Source organism: Ambystoma mexicanum, chromosome 6q, assembly GCF_040938575.1.
Source record: "Ambystoma mexicanum isolate Mex_15411 chromosome 6q, UKY_AmexF1_1, whole genome shotgun sequence".
NCBI lineage: Eukaryota > Metazoa > Chordata > Amphibia > Caudata > Ambystomatidae > Ambystoma > Ambystoma mexicanum.
Window position 1 is genome coordinate 1,666,727,319 of NC_090937.1, and position 13,968 is coordinate 1,666,741,286.

General features: G+C 51.2%; 1 protein-coding gene across 1 annotated transcript in view; it reads right to left on the reverse strand.

Annotated features, from left to right (window-relative positions):
- Positions 1-13,968, reverse strand: part of DOK1 (docking protein 1) — a 465,372-nt gene that overhangs the window by 122,369 nt on the left and 329,035 nt on the right. The window lies entirely within an intron of this gene.

The window sequence follows — 13,968 nt, forward strand, 5'->3', positions numbered from 1 at the left end:
TATTCCACTTTAGGACTGCTTAACTGCCAGACCCGCTGACTCCCCATTCTGAAGGTATTTCCTGCCTAATGATCTGGCATCAGAATGAACACAAAGGAACAAGAGAAGCATGGACAATTCAGGGTATAAAATGGTGGCTTGAACTAGTGAATGCAAATTAGGATCATGTCAGATTGGGAGAAGTCTTGAACCTCTGGATAAGACCGAGAAACAGAGAATTGCTGGAAAACAAACATCTTCCATCAGCTCCTCCAAAAAGGAAATGTCAATAGGCCAGAGTCTCACTTAGTGTCACTTAATATCAGCCTAACTATTGATACCGTTACCCCACTTAGTTGGTCAGACCCTTTCTGCATTAACTTCACCCTCATGCGAGACAAACCCTGTCCTCCCAAGACAACAGCTATGGAACTTTTGAAGCAAGAAACCCCAGAAAGCTCACCATAGAGAACTTTGTCCCTACCCTTAACAAAACCCTAGCATCTAACTTAGTCACCAGTAACAACCCTAGGACCATTGCTGACTACTACCACAGATGCCTCACCCTCACCATCGATGAAGTAGCACCCATCACAACTAAAACGCGACGTGCTAACAAAAAGTCCCATTTCTGGTTTGATGATGAACTAGCCGCCCTAAGAAGAACCAAACGCGCTCTTGAACATGCCCACAACAAACACCCCACACCCGAGTCTTCCCAAGCTTTCAAGGACGCCAGCAGAAGCTTTAAAACAGCCATCATCTCCCATAAAGCCAACTCCTACAACACACACATCAGCAATGCTGCATCAGATTCCAAAGAACTGTTTTCAATCCTTAGAGAATTAGAAAATCCTATCTCAACCGCGGTCCACACCAACTCCAGCAAAGAGTGGTGCACCACTATTCAAGATGCACTTGCCTCCAAAATTGTCGTGTTACAAAATAAAATAAGTACCAAAAAACCTTTTTAGCAGACAGAAATGTTCTAGACACTAACCCCCCGGCCCCTACTGCCAATGATAATACCAATTCGCTATTCCATTTCACACCGGTCTCTCAAGAACTAGTGTTTGAAACTATTTCCAAGCTAAAAGCATCCAATTGTAAAGAGGATAACGTCCCAGCTAAATTAGTCAAAGCATGTGCTTCCTCCTTCACCCCCACCATCACTAATTTTGTCAATTCCTCCTTCATTACCAATACAGTTCCAACCAGCATCAAAGAAGCGAGGGTCACCCCACTTCTAAAACAAAGATCCCTGGATCCCACAGTTCCCACCAATTATCGCCCAATAACAGCAGTCCCATTTCTACTCAGACGTATAGATAAAATAGCGTACACACAAGTACAAGCCCATCTGGAACAGAACCATCTACTCGGAATCAGACAATCAGGTTTCAGGCCCAACAATAGTACGGAAGGGGCCCTCCTGGATCTCAAAATCCAAATGGACACCATCAGAGATTCAGGGAAACTTTGCATCCTCCTGCTGTTAGACCTGTCTGCCGCATTTGACCTTGTGGACCATGACAAACTGTGCATCTCATTAGCCAAGGATTTCCACTTCTCTAACGATGCCACCATTTGGGTGAAATCCTTTCTTGCCGAAAGCACCTCTAGAGTTGCCATAGACAAAGTAGCTGCAGATCCCATCCCAGTCCCCCTTGGAGTACCACAAGGATCATGTCTTTCTCCCACCCTTTATAATGCCTATACTAAACTCCTCTTCTCGGCATTAGACGATATGGGTGTCATCTACACTAACTTCGCGGATGACACCCAGATCCTCATACCCATCTCAGGAAACTATGACCAAGATACATCGACCATTAACAAAATGTACTCCATTATTCAAAACTGGATGGCGCTAAATAGTCTTTGCCTTAACGATGAAAAGACTGAAGTTTTTATCGTGGGCTCCCCTTCCAAAATAGATGCCCTCCACCGAGACTATTCTTCGATCAGTATCGATGGCACTCTAATCCCAGTACTCAAGCAAGTAAAAACATTAGGTGTATACCTAGGTGCCAACCTCACCACGTCTAAACATATTAGTATGCTCTCCTCCACTTCAGCGTACACATCCAAACTCATAGCATTAAGTAGACAATTTCTGACTCCGACCAACTGCCTCACCCTGGCCGGGGCGTTGGTACTATCCGAGTTGGATTACTGCAATGTGTTATTACTAGGGACCTCTAACACCAATCTCAGCAAACTGCAATTGATTCAAAACAAAGCCTTAAGAGCAGCCTTGGGGATAAACATGTTTGAGCACATTATCAAGATAAGGAAGGAGGCCCACTGGTTACCAATCAAAGCCAGAATTATTTTTAAAACTCACTGCATCACCCACAAAGGCCTTGCCAAAAAAGCCCCGATCTACCTCAACAATGCCCTTCAGAAAAAAGAATCGACTAGAATTCTAAGGTCTAACGATAATTGACTCTTAGTGACTCCCCGGTATAAAAATACCAGAGCGGGGGGGTAGCAGCTTCCAGGTCCTAGAACCCAAACACTGGAACTCCCTCCCCATCATTATCAAAAAAGAGACTTCGTTCCCCAGCTTAAAAAAACTGCTGAAAACTTGGTTATTCAACCAATATTAGCACGAAGCACACGTGACCTCTCTGTAAATAATGTCCATGATTGTCTTGTATAATCTTCTGTTTGTTGTAATAATGTTTTATGCACACTTGACTATTGTATGACTACTTTCTAAGCTCTCTGTAACCACGTCGTCATACCCCAGGGTCTGGGCGTGTAACAAATGAAATAAATAAGTAAACAAATAAATAAATAAATAAATAAATAAGAAGAAGGCTGCATTTTCTCACTCCCCCCCTTAAGCACATAAGTGTCTCTAGAGGAGATCTAATCTGAATTGAGGTCTATTTGGAGACCTCCCTTAGACCTGGGCCCTTCTTCAATAAAGTCAGTGTTCTGCCTCACTGCATTCTATGAGGTTGTGTTGCAGGGACAAACCAGGACTCACTTCCATTGGGGTTCAAGGGATTGAATAATTTCTAGTCCAAGAGTCAGTTCCCCAAAACATCAACATGTCTACCCCAGCTGGAGAAAGAGCATTTGGCCCTCAGGAAGGGAAACCTAGCCACAGAGAGACAAATCTAGACCCCAGTGGGTACCCTGGCCTTAGAGAGTCGCCTCTGATCCCAGAGGGTTGCCCCAGCTGGAGAGAGATCATCTGGTCCTCAGGGAGGGAAACCTAGCCACAGAGAGACAAATCTAGACCCCAGTGGGTACCCTGGCCATAGAGAGTCGCCTCTTGTCTCCAGAGGGTTGCCCCAGCTGGAGAGAGATCATCGGGTCATCAGGAGGGGAAACCTAGCCACAGAGGGACAAATCCAGACCCCAGTGGGTACCCTGGCCATGGAGAGTTGCATCTGGTCCCCAATGGGTTATCCCAGCTGGATAGAGATCATCTGACCATCAGGAAGGGAAACCTAGCCACAGAGAGAGACAAATCTAGACCCAGTGGGTATCCCGGCTATAGAGAGTCGACTCTGGTCCCCAGTGGGTTGCCCAAGCTGGAGAGAATGCATCTGGTCCTCATGAAGGGAAACCTAGCCACAGAGAGACAAATCTAGACCCCAGTGGGTACCCTGGCCATACAGCCTCGCCTCTGGTCCCCAGTGGGTTGCCCCAGCTGAAGAGAATGCATCTGGTTTTCAGGAAGGGAAACCTAGCCACAGACAGACAAATCTAGACCCCAGTGGGTACTTTGGCCATAGAGGGTCGCCTCTGATCCCCAGTGGGTTGCCCCAGCTGGAGAGAATGCACCTGGTCCACAGGAAGGGAAACGTAGCCACAGAGAGACAAATCTAGACCCCAGTGGGTACCCTGGCCATAGAGCATCGCCTCTGGTCCCCAGTGGGTTGCCCCAGCTGGAGAGAGATCATCTGGATCTCAGGAAGGGAAACTGAGCCACAGAGAGACAAATCTAGACCCCAATGAGTACCCCGGGCACAGAGGGTCGCCTCTGCTCCCCAGTGCATTGCCCCAGCTGGAGAGAATGCATCTGGTCTTCAGGAGGGGACATCTAACCACAGAGAGACAAATATAGACCCCAGTGGGTACCCCGGCCATAGCCATACAGAGTTGCCTCTGGTCCCCAGTGGGTTGCCCCTGCTGGAGAGAATACGTCTGGTCCTCAGGTAGAGAAACCTAGCCACAGAGAGACATATCTAGTCCCCAATGGGTACCCCGGCTATAGAGAGTCGACTCTGGTCCCTAGTGGGATGCCCCAGCTGGAGAGAGATCATCTGGCCCTCAGGAAGGGAACCCTAGCCACAGAGAGACAAATCTAGACCCCAGTGGGTACCTCGGCTACAGAGGGTGGCCTCTGGTCCCCAGTGGGTTGCCCCAGCTGGAGAAAGATCATCTGGTCCTCAGGGTCCTTAGGAAGGGAGACTTAGCCACAGAGAGACAAATCTAGACCTCAGTGGGTAACCCGGCCATAGAGAATCGCCTCTTGTCCCTAGTGATTTGCCCCAGTTGGCGAGAGATCATCTGGTCTTCGGGAACGGAAACCTAGCCACAGCGAGACAAATCTAGAACCCAGTGGGCACCACGGCCATAGAGAGTCACCTCTGGTCCCCAGTGGGTTGCCGCAGCTGGAGAGAGATCATTTGGTCCACGGAAGGGAAACCGAGCCACAGTGAGACAAATTTAGACTCCAGTAGTTACCCCGGCCATAGAGGGTTGCCTCTGATGCCCCGTGGGGGGCCCCAGCTGGAGAGAGTTCATCTGGCCTCATAAAGGGAAAACTAGCCACATAGAGACAAATCTAGACCCCAGTGGGTACCCCGGCCATAGCATTAAAAAAAAGAGTCGCCTCTGGTCTCCAGTGGGTTACCCCAGCGGGAGAGAGTTCATCTGGTCCTGAGGAAGGGAAACCTAGCCACAGCGAGACAAATCAAGACCCCAGTGGGTACCCCGGGCATAGAGAGTGACCTCTAGTCCCCAGTGGGTTGCTCCAGCTGGAGAGAGATCATCTGGTCCACAGAAGGGAAACCTAGCCACTGAGAGACAAATCTAGACCACAGTAGTTACCCCGGCCATAGAGAGTCGACTCTGGTCCCCATTGGGTTGCCCCAGCTGGAGAGAGATTATCTGGTCCTCAGGAAGGGAACCCAAGCCACAGAGAGACAAATCTAGACCCCAGTGGAGACTCCGGCTACAGAGGGTGGCCTCTGGTCCCAGTGGGTTGCCCCAACTGGAGAAAGATCATCTGGTCCGCAGGGTACTTAGGAAGGGAAACCTAGCCACAGAGAGACAAATATAGACTCCAGTGGGTACCTCGTCCAAAGAGAGTCGCCTCTGGTCCCCAATGGGCTATCCCAGCTGGAGAGAGATCATCTGGTCCTTAGGAAGGGAAACCTAGCCACAGAGAGACAAATCTCGACCCCAGTGTGTACCCCAGCCATAGAGAGTCGCCTCTGGTTCCCAGTGTGTTACCCCAGCTGGAGAGAATGCACCTGGTCCTCAGGAAGGGAAACCTAACCACAGAGAGACAAATCTAGACCCCAGTGAGTACCCTGGCCACAGAGGGTTGCTTCTGCTCCCCAGTGCATTGCCACAGCTGGAGAGAATGCATCTGGTCTTCAGGAAGGGACACCTAGCCACAGAGAGACAAATCTAGACCCCAGTGGGTACCCCGGCCATAGCCATACAGAGTCACCTCTGGTCCCCAGTTGGTTGTCCCAGCTGGAGAGAGATCATCTGGTCCTTAGAAAGGGAAACCTTGCCACAGAGAGACACATCTAGGCCCCAGTGGGTAGCCCGGCCAAAGAGAGTCGCCTCCGGTCCCCAGTGGGTTGCACCAGCTGGAGAGAATACATGTGGTCCTCAGGTAGAGAAACCTAGCCAGAGAGAGACATATCTAGTCCCCAGTGGTTAACCCGGCTATAGAGAGTCGACTCTGGTCCCCATTGGGTTGCCCCAGCTGGAGAGAGATTATCTGGTCCTCAGGAAGGGAACCCAAGCCACAGAGAGACAAATCTAGACCCCAGTGGAGACTCCGGCTACAGAGGGTGGCCTCTGGTCCCAGTGGGTTGCCCCAGCTGGAGAAAGATCATCTGGTCCTCAGGGTCCTTAGGAAGGGAAACCTAGCCACAAAGAGACAAATCTAGACTCCAGTGGGTACCTCGTCCAAAGAGTCGCCTCTGGTCCCCAATGGGCTATCCCAGCTGGAGAGAGATCATCTTGTCCTCATGAAGGGAAACCTAGCCACAGAGAGACACATCTAGACCCCAGTGTGTACCCCAGCCATAGAGAGTCCACTCTGGTCCCCAATGGGTTATCCCAGCTGTAGAGAGATCATCTGGTCCTCAGGAAGGGAAACTTAGCCACAGAGAGACAAATCTAGTCCCCAATGTGTACCCCGGCCACAGGGGGTTGCTTCTGCTCCCCAGTGCATTGCCCCAGCTGGAGAGAATGCATCTGGTCTTCAGGAAGGGACACCTAGCCACAGAGAGACAAATCTAGACCCCAGTGGGTACCCCGGCCATAGCCATACAGAGTTGCCTCTGGTCCCCAGTGGGTTGTCCCAGCTGGAGAAAGATCATCTGGTCCTTAGGAAGGGAAACCTTGCCACAGAGAGACACATCTAGACCCCAGTGGGTACCCCGGCCATAGAGAGTCACCTCTGGTCCCAGTGGGTTGCCCCAGCTGGAGAGAGATCATCTGGTCCTCAGGAAGGGAAACCTAGCCACAGAGAGACAAATCTAGACCCCAGCAGGTACCCCGGCCAGAGAGAGTCGTCTCTGGTCCCCAGCGGGTTGCCCCAGCTGGAGAGAGATCATCTGGTCCTCAGGAAGGGAAACCGAGCCACAGAGGGACACATCTAAATCCCAGTGAGTACCCCGGCCATAGAGGGTCGACTCTGATGCCCAATCGGTTTCCCCAGCTGGAGAGAGATGTTCGGGTCCTCAAGAAGGGAAACCTAGCCACAGAGAGACATAGCTAGTCCCCAGTGGGTACCCTGGCAATAGAGAGTCACCTCCGGTCCCCAGGGGGTTACCCCAGCTGGAGAGAGATCATCTGATCCTCAGGGTACTTAGGAATGGAATCCTAGCCACAGAGAGACAAATCTAGACCCCAGCAGGAAAACCGGCCATAGAGAGTCGCCTCTGGTACCCAGTGAGTTACCGCAGCAGGAGAGAATGCATCTGGCCCTCAGGAAGGGAAACTTAGCCACAGAGAGACAAATCTAGACTCCAGTGGGTACCCCGTCCAAAGAGAGTTGCCTCTAGTCCCCGGAGGGTTATCCCAGCTTTAGAGAGATCATCTGGTCCTCAGGAAGGGAAACCTAGGCACAGCGAGACAAATCTAGACCCCAGTGGTTACCCTGGCCATAGAGAGTCGCCTCTGGTCCCCAGTGGGTTGCCCCAGCTGGAGAGAATGCATCTCGTCCTCAGGAAGGGAAACCTAGCCACAGCGAGAAATCTAGACCCCAGTGGGAACCCCAGCCATAGAGAGTGGCCTCTGATTCCCAGTGGGTTACCCCAGCTGGAGAGAATGCATCTGGTCCTCAGGAAGGGAAACCTAGTCACAGAGAGACAAATCTAGACACAGTGGGTAGCCGGGCCATAGAGGGTCGCCTCTGGTCCCCAGTGGGTTGCCCCAGATGGAGCAAATGCATCTAGTCCTCAGGAAGGGAAACCTAGCCACAGAGAAACAAATCTAGACCCCAGTGGGTACCCTGGCCATACAGCATCATACCTCTGGTCCCCAGTGGGTTGCCCCAGCTGGAGAGAGATCATCTGGTCTTCAGGAAGGGAAACCGAGCCACAGAGAGACAAATCTAGACCCCAGTGAGTACCCTGGCCACAGAGGATCGCCTCTGCTCCCCAGTGCATTGCCCCAGCTGGAGACAATGCACCTAGTCTTCAGGAAGGGACACCTAGCCACAGAGAGACAAATATAGACCCCAGTGGGTACCCCGGCCATAGCCATACAGAGTTGCCTCTGGTCCCCAGTGGGTTGCCCCAGCTGGAGGGAGATCATCTGGTCCTCAGGAAGGGAAACCTTGCCACAGAGAGACACATCTAGATGCCAGTGGGTACCCCAGCCATAGAGAGTCGCCTCCGGTCCCCAGTGGGTTGCACCAGCTGGAGAGAATACATCTGGTCCTCAGGTAAAGAAACCTAGCCACAGAGAGACAAATCTAGTCCCCAGTGGGTACCCTGGCTATAGAGAGTCGACTCTGGTCCCCAGTGGGTTGCCCCACCTGGAGAGAGATCATCTGGTCCTCAGGAAGGGAACCCTAGCCACAGAGAGACAAATCTAGACCCCACTGGGTACCCCGGCTACAGAGGGTGGCCTCTGGTCCCCAGTGGGCTGCCCCAGCTGGAGCAAGATCTGGTTCTCAGGGTCCTTAGGAAGGGAAACCTAGCCACAGAGAGACAAATCTAGACTCCAGTGGGTACCTCGTCCAAAGAGTCGCCTCTGGTCCCCAATGGGCTATCCCAGCTGGAGAGAGATCATCTGGTCCTCAGGAAGGGAAACCTAGCCACAGAGAGACAAATCTAGACCCCAGTGTGTACACCAGCCATAGAGAGTCGCCTCTGGTTCCCAGTGGGTTACCCCAGCTGGAGCGAATGCATCTGGTCCTCATGAAGGGGAACCTAGCCACAGAGAGACAAATCCCGACCCAGTGGGTAGCCGGGCCATAGAGGGTCGCCTCAGGTCCCCAGTGGGTTGCCCCAGCTGGAGAGAATGCATCTGGTCCCAGATGGAGGGCCGCAGCCATATAGAGAAGCATTTGGTCACCAATGAGATTCCCCAGCCTTGAAGAGGTGCATTTGGTCCCCAGTTGGGGTACCACAGTCATACAGAGAAGCATCTGGTCCCCAGTGAGATCACCCCAGCTGTACAGTTATGCCTCATGAGCACCCCAGCAATTGGGATCGGCTGTCAGGTGACCCAACTGGGAGTCTGTATAAACGGGCACTTGCTTTGAAAATGACTAGAGTGGCAATGGGATGTGTAAAGACTGGAGGGGGGTGTCTGTACTTCTGCTCTGGTAGAGGAGAGGAACAGAGGACCCCAGCCAAAATTCTCCATTACGGTAGCAATGGACGAGCAATCAAGGCCTAGCTTCTCAGGAGGTGATGCAGGCTGGTTCTTAAGTACAGTGTAGTCCCTGAACCCCCACAAAGGAATGTCCACACACTGTATTACTGAAAACACAGTCTTTATATAATTAATATTCAAAGGTATGTACACGATCACAATAACACACTGTGTACTCGGAAATCAACAATGATAAATATATACAATTCTAAAGTGGTACCACCAATGTTATCAAATCTCATTAAAGTGCATCAACTGTACGGTTAAAATGTCACACAGATCAATAACAAGGACACCAGCAATAGAGATAGGAAAGAACGCAAGATGGTTGAAACAATAGGCAGAATACTGGCCCCTACCACTAGGCACAGTTCTTGAGGTACCTCTCTGTAAGCAAACAGCAGGCATGGCAGGAGGAGATCCCATTTCCTCCTTAGGGGCTCTTCCAAAGCACCTAGCATGCCCTTGAGAGTTTTATTAAATATCTCAACCAAACCATTGGTATGGGGGTGGTAAGAGGTGGAGAACTTGTAGGTTACCCCGCACTCTTTCCACATGGTTTTCATGTAACTAGACATGAAGTTGGATTCTCTGTCAGAGACAACGTGCTTGGGGAATCCAACATGGGTGAAAATGCCCAGGCGAGCCCTGGCAACCACCTTGGCAGTTACAGTCCGAAGGGGTATAGCCTCAGGGTACCTGGTGACATGATCTACCAAAACCAGGATGAACCGATGTCCACCTGAAGTGGGAGGGTCCAGGGGCCGACAATGTCGATGCCCACCCTTTCAAATGGTGTGCCAACCACTGGCAATGGCTGTAGTGGGGCAATGCCACTGCCTCCAGTCTTGCCAGACAACTGACAAGTTGGGCAGGTCCTGCAGTGGGACTCCACTTCTACTCCCATCCGGGGCCAGTAGAAATGGGCAGAGAGCCTCTGCTTAGTCTTCTTCGTACCAAGATGACCAGCCAAGGGCACCTCATGCGCCAACTGCAGTAGGAAGGGCCTGTAAACCTGGGGTACCACCAACCTCTTGAGGGCACCAGGTTCAGGCTTAGTGGGCTCACTAACAAGGAGCTCACACTCCCAATATATCCGGAATGTCCTAGGCACTTCTCCTTGTGCCTGGGACAGGGCCTGTTTCCTCAGACCCTCAAGAGAGTGGCACTCTCTCTGTCCTTTACAGAAGTCTGCCCGGGAGGGTCCCCCTTCAGCTAACACGCATTGAAGATCCGGATGATCCTCTGGGTTGAGAACCTCTCCCACAGGAGAGTCTTCTGGCTCTTCTCCCACAGGAGTTGAGACGGGGTTCACCACTGGACCCAGCCCGTCCGGAGCATGGATCCCAATGGGTGCTGTAGGAACAGCAGGAAGAGAAGGAGCTCCCTCCACAGAGGTGGCCTTCTTGTTCTCCCTTTGTCTTGCCTTAGACTGCGCCTTTGGCTCGGGTACCTGACTCACAGCCAGACCCGGGGTCACCTGTGACCTAGTGACCGCAGCAGCAGTCATGGGAAGACCATCCGAGATCAATCCCAACTCTACTAGATCATTACCTAACAGAATGTTAGCAGGGACATTGTCCTGAACCAGGACAGGAAGCTTTGCTGTCTTGTCTCCAATTACGAGTGTGACTAAGGCTACAGGCGATAATTTGGGAGGCCTACCAGCTAACCTGGTGGGTCTCAGAGGAGCACCTACATAGTCCTCTGGCTTGAGCAGGGTCCTGTCCACCACTGTCATGCTTGCCCCAGTGTCTCTCAAACCAGTAGAAGGCCGGCCATTCAGGAGGACACTTCTCAAAAATCTACGGGTGTTCTGTGGGATAGTCGCCAGTACTTCCGCGTACTGGTCCCAGGCCCCAAGAGACACTAAGGAAATCTCTACAGGAGCACCAAATGTGATCCTTGTAGAGGAGGGGAAGACAGTGGCCTCCACCTCAGGCATGGGGTAAGGGTAGGTCAGGCTGACAGCCTGTACTCCAAGTGCCTTACCTTTACACTTGGAGTCACCCCTCTTGTGATCCAGGGCCCCACAATCCCAACAAGTGCCGGGAGTGCGGGGTACGGTACTGGAACCACTGGGAACCTGCTTTGCAGCAGGTGGACTACTAGTCTTATTCCCACCCACAGATGACTTATCCCCACTAGGTCTTAGGGTTTTAGGAGAGGAAGGTTTAGGTTTACCTGACTATGACTGCTGTTGGGACTCCTCAGCTTTCTGAGAGGCCCCCTTTTCTTTGTCCTTGTCCTTCCCACAGGACTCCTTAGGGGACATCCGGTGTGAGACCCACTTGTCAGCCAGCCTAGCCAGCTTAAAGGGATCCAAAATGTTCTGGTCAGCAACATATTCACGCAGCTCCGGTGAACAGGCTTCAGACAAATGCTCAAAAAACAACAGGTGGGACAATTCAACAAAAGTTTTCACCTTGTAACCATCAATCCACCTCATCATGTTCATGTGCGCAGCACTCACCCAGTCAACCCAAGACACATTCTCTCTTTTCTTAAAATCCCTGAACCTTTTAAGGTATTGGGTAGGTGTCTTCCAAACTTGGCAATCAAAGCAGATTTCATACACTCATACTGACCCCTTTCTTCCACACTCAGCTTCAGAATACAGTCATACCCAGTCTGAGGCACTCTGCTTAACAAACACTTAGCCCAATCTCTTTTGTCAACATCATGAATTGCACAAGCCATTTCAAACGCTTCAATCCATTGGAGGATATCTGAACCCTCCACAAACACACCAACCAAATCTTTCATAAATTTAGTTGCTGGGGACCTGACACACTCACTGGGTTTCGTTGCAGTCTCCACTCGAGCTTTCGCTAGCTGGATTCTCTGACATTCAGTGTCCTGGTTCTTGAGTTCAAGGTCCTTATTTTTGAGTTCAAGATCCCTATTCTTGAGCTCCACTTGTTGAGCCAACTCCTCCTTCTTAAGCTCAGCATCTATTTCCGACTTGCGATATTCAAAGGCCAATTTCATCCTTAATAACTCAAGCTCCAAGGAATTGCTGGGGTTCGGAACAGAGGCAGCAGGAATGGTGGCATTCCCAGAAACAGATTCAGTAGAACCCCCAGGGGCAGAGTCCTCATTGGTTGCATTCTCCCCCTCATCAAGAGTTTCACCATCAGTCTGGTAGTCCATCAGGGCAGCTATCAGCTCAGCCCTGGACATATCCACAAAGTCTAACTACCTGGCTTCACAAGCACTCTGGAGAGCCTCTAAGCTCATCCTAGTCAATTTACCATTTGCAATAGACTCCTTTGCTTGTAATGCAGTTATTTTGTACACAACCAAACCTTAATTTAATAAAGTGCAGATATTTTGTAAGTGGCACTGTTATACACTGATTCTTAAAACCATAAGCTTCCCACCGCTGCCACCAGTGGAAAGACTGGAGGGGGGTGTCTGTACTTCTGCTCTCTATATGGTAGAGGAGAGGCACAGAGGACCCCAGCCAAGATTCTCTATTACGGTAGCAATGGACGAGCAATCAAGGCCTCGCTTCTCAGGAGGTGATGCAGGCTGGTTCTTAAGTACAGTGTAGTCCCCGAACCCCCACAAAGGAATGTCCACACACTGTATTACTGAAAACACAGTCTTTATATAATTAATATTCAAAGGTAGGTACACAATCACAATAACGCACTTTGTACTCAGAAATCAACAATGATAAATATATACAATTCTAAAGTGGTACCACCAATGTTATCAAATCTCATTAAAGTGCATCAACTGTACGGTTAAAATGTCACACAGATCAATAACAAGGACACCAGCAATAGAGATAGGAAAGAACGCAAGATGGTTGAAAAAATAGGCAGAATACTGGCCCCTACCACTAGGCACAGTTCTGTGTGGAGATCCGCCCACCTGGGCAACCTGTAAAACAAAGATATATAGCACAAGCCCAGTCCATATATTGTTCAATAGTCTTCTTCCCTCCTATAATGTTTTACCCCCCCAATGTACCTGGTGGAGTAGAGTTCTTCGAAGAGGCGTCGACAGATCCTTCTTGAGTGACCCCCTTTAAAGCAGGAGTCACGGATCGTCGAGAGGCGTCGAGGAAGGCGAACTTGGCGTTCGGCGTCGGGGAATCGACGACCGTTCTTGAGTGCCCTCATTTTAAAGCAGGAGTCACGGGTTGTCGAACGTCCGACGGTGAACAGGGTAGAACGCCGTCGATGAGGCGGCAGCTTCGATCCGAGCGGTGCTCGTCGACGACAGAGCGTTGGCGTCCTGCAAGGAAGAGGCGTGCGGGGCACCTCAGTGACGATAGTTCTGGAGCGCAAAGAGTGTAAAGAACTGTGGCCCAGCAAGGGCGTCGAGTCGTCGAAGTCTTTGTGGTCGTGAGGTGGCGGCAAACCCACCGGCGGATTCTCCTCGGCACTTTGGTCGTCCTCGACTTTCTCCGGTGGGATAAAGTGGTCGACGGTGCGGACAAGGGAGTCCTTCGATTCGAATGTTCTTAGGCAAAGGAGCGGGCGGCTCCGGTTGTTGGCGGCACGGCGTCAAGCGGTCCCCACGGCTGGGCAACACAACTTCGACGGGCCTCCAGTAGTTACACAAACCTGCGAACCCTGGTCGACGGCAATGGACTTCGACGGCGGCGAAGTCCGGGTGCTTCACTTCGCTCTCCTCGGCGGTCCCATCTCGGGTCGGCAGCCTTTCGAGAATCTGACTTCTAAGGAGTTTCGGCGAAGGTTTTAGCAGTGCTCGTTGGTCCCTCGGAGCACAGGAAGAGGGCGCCTTACCAGGTCCTCTCTCGGATCAGTCTTCGACGGATTCGGCAGCTTTCAGATCGGTCGAAGCAAATGCAACAGCAAGTCTTCTTCTTCCAGCTGGGCATCAAGGATCAGCAGTTCCAGTTACTCTTAACGT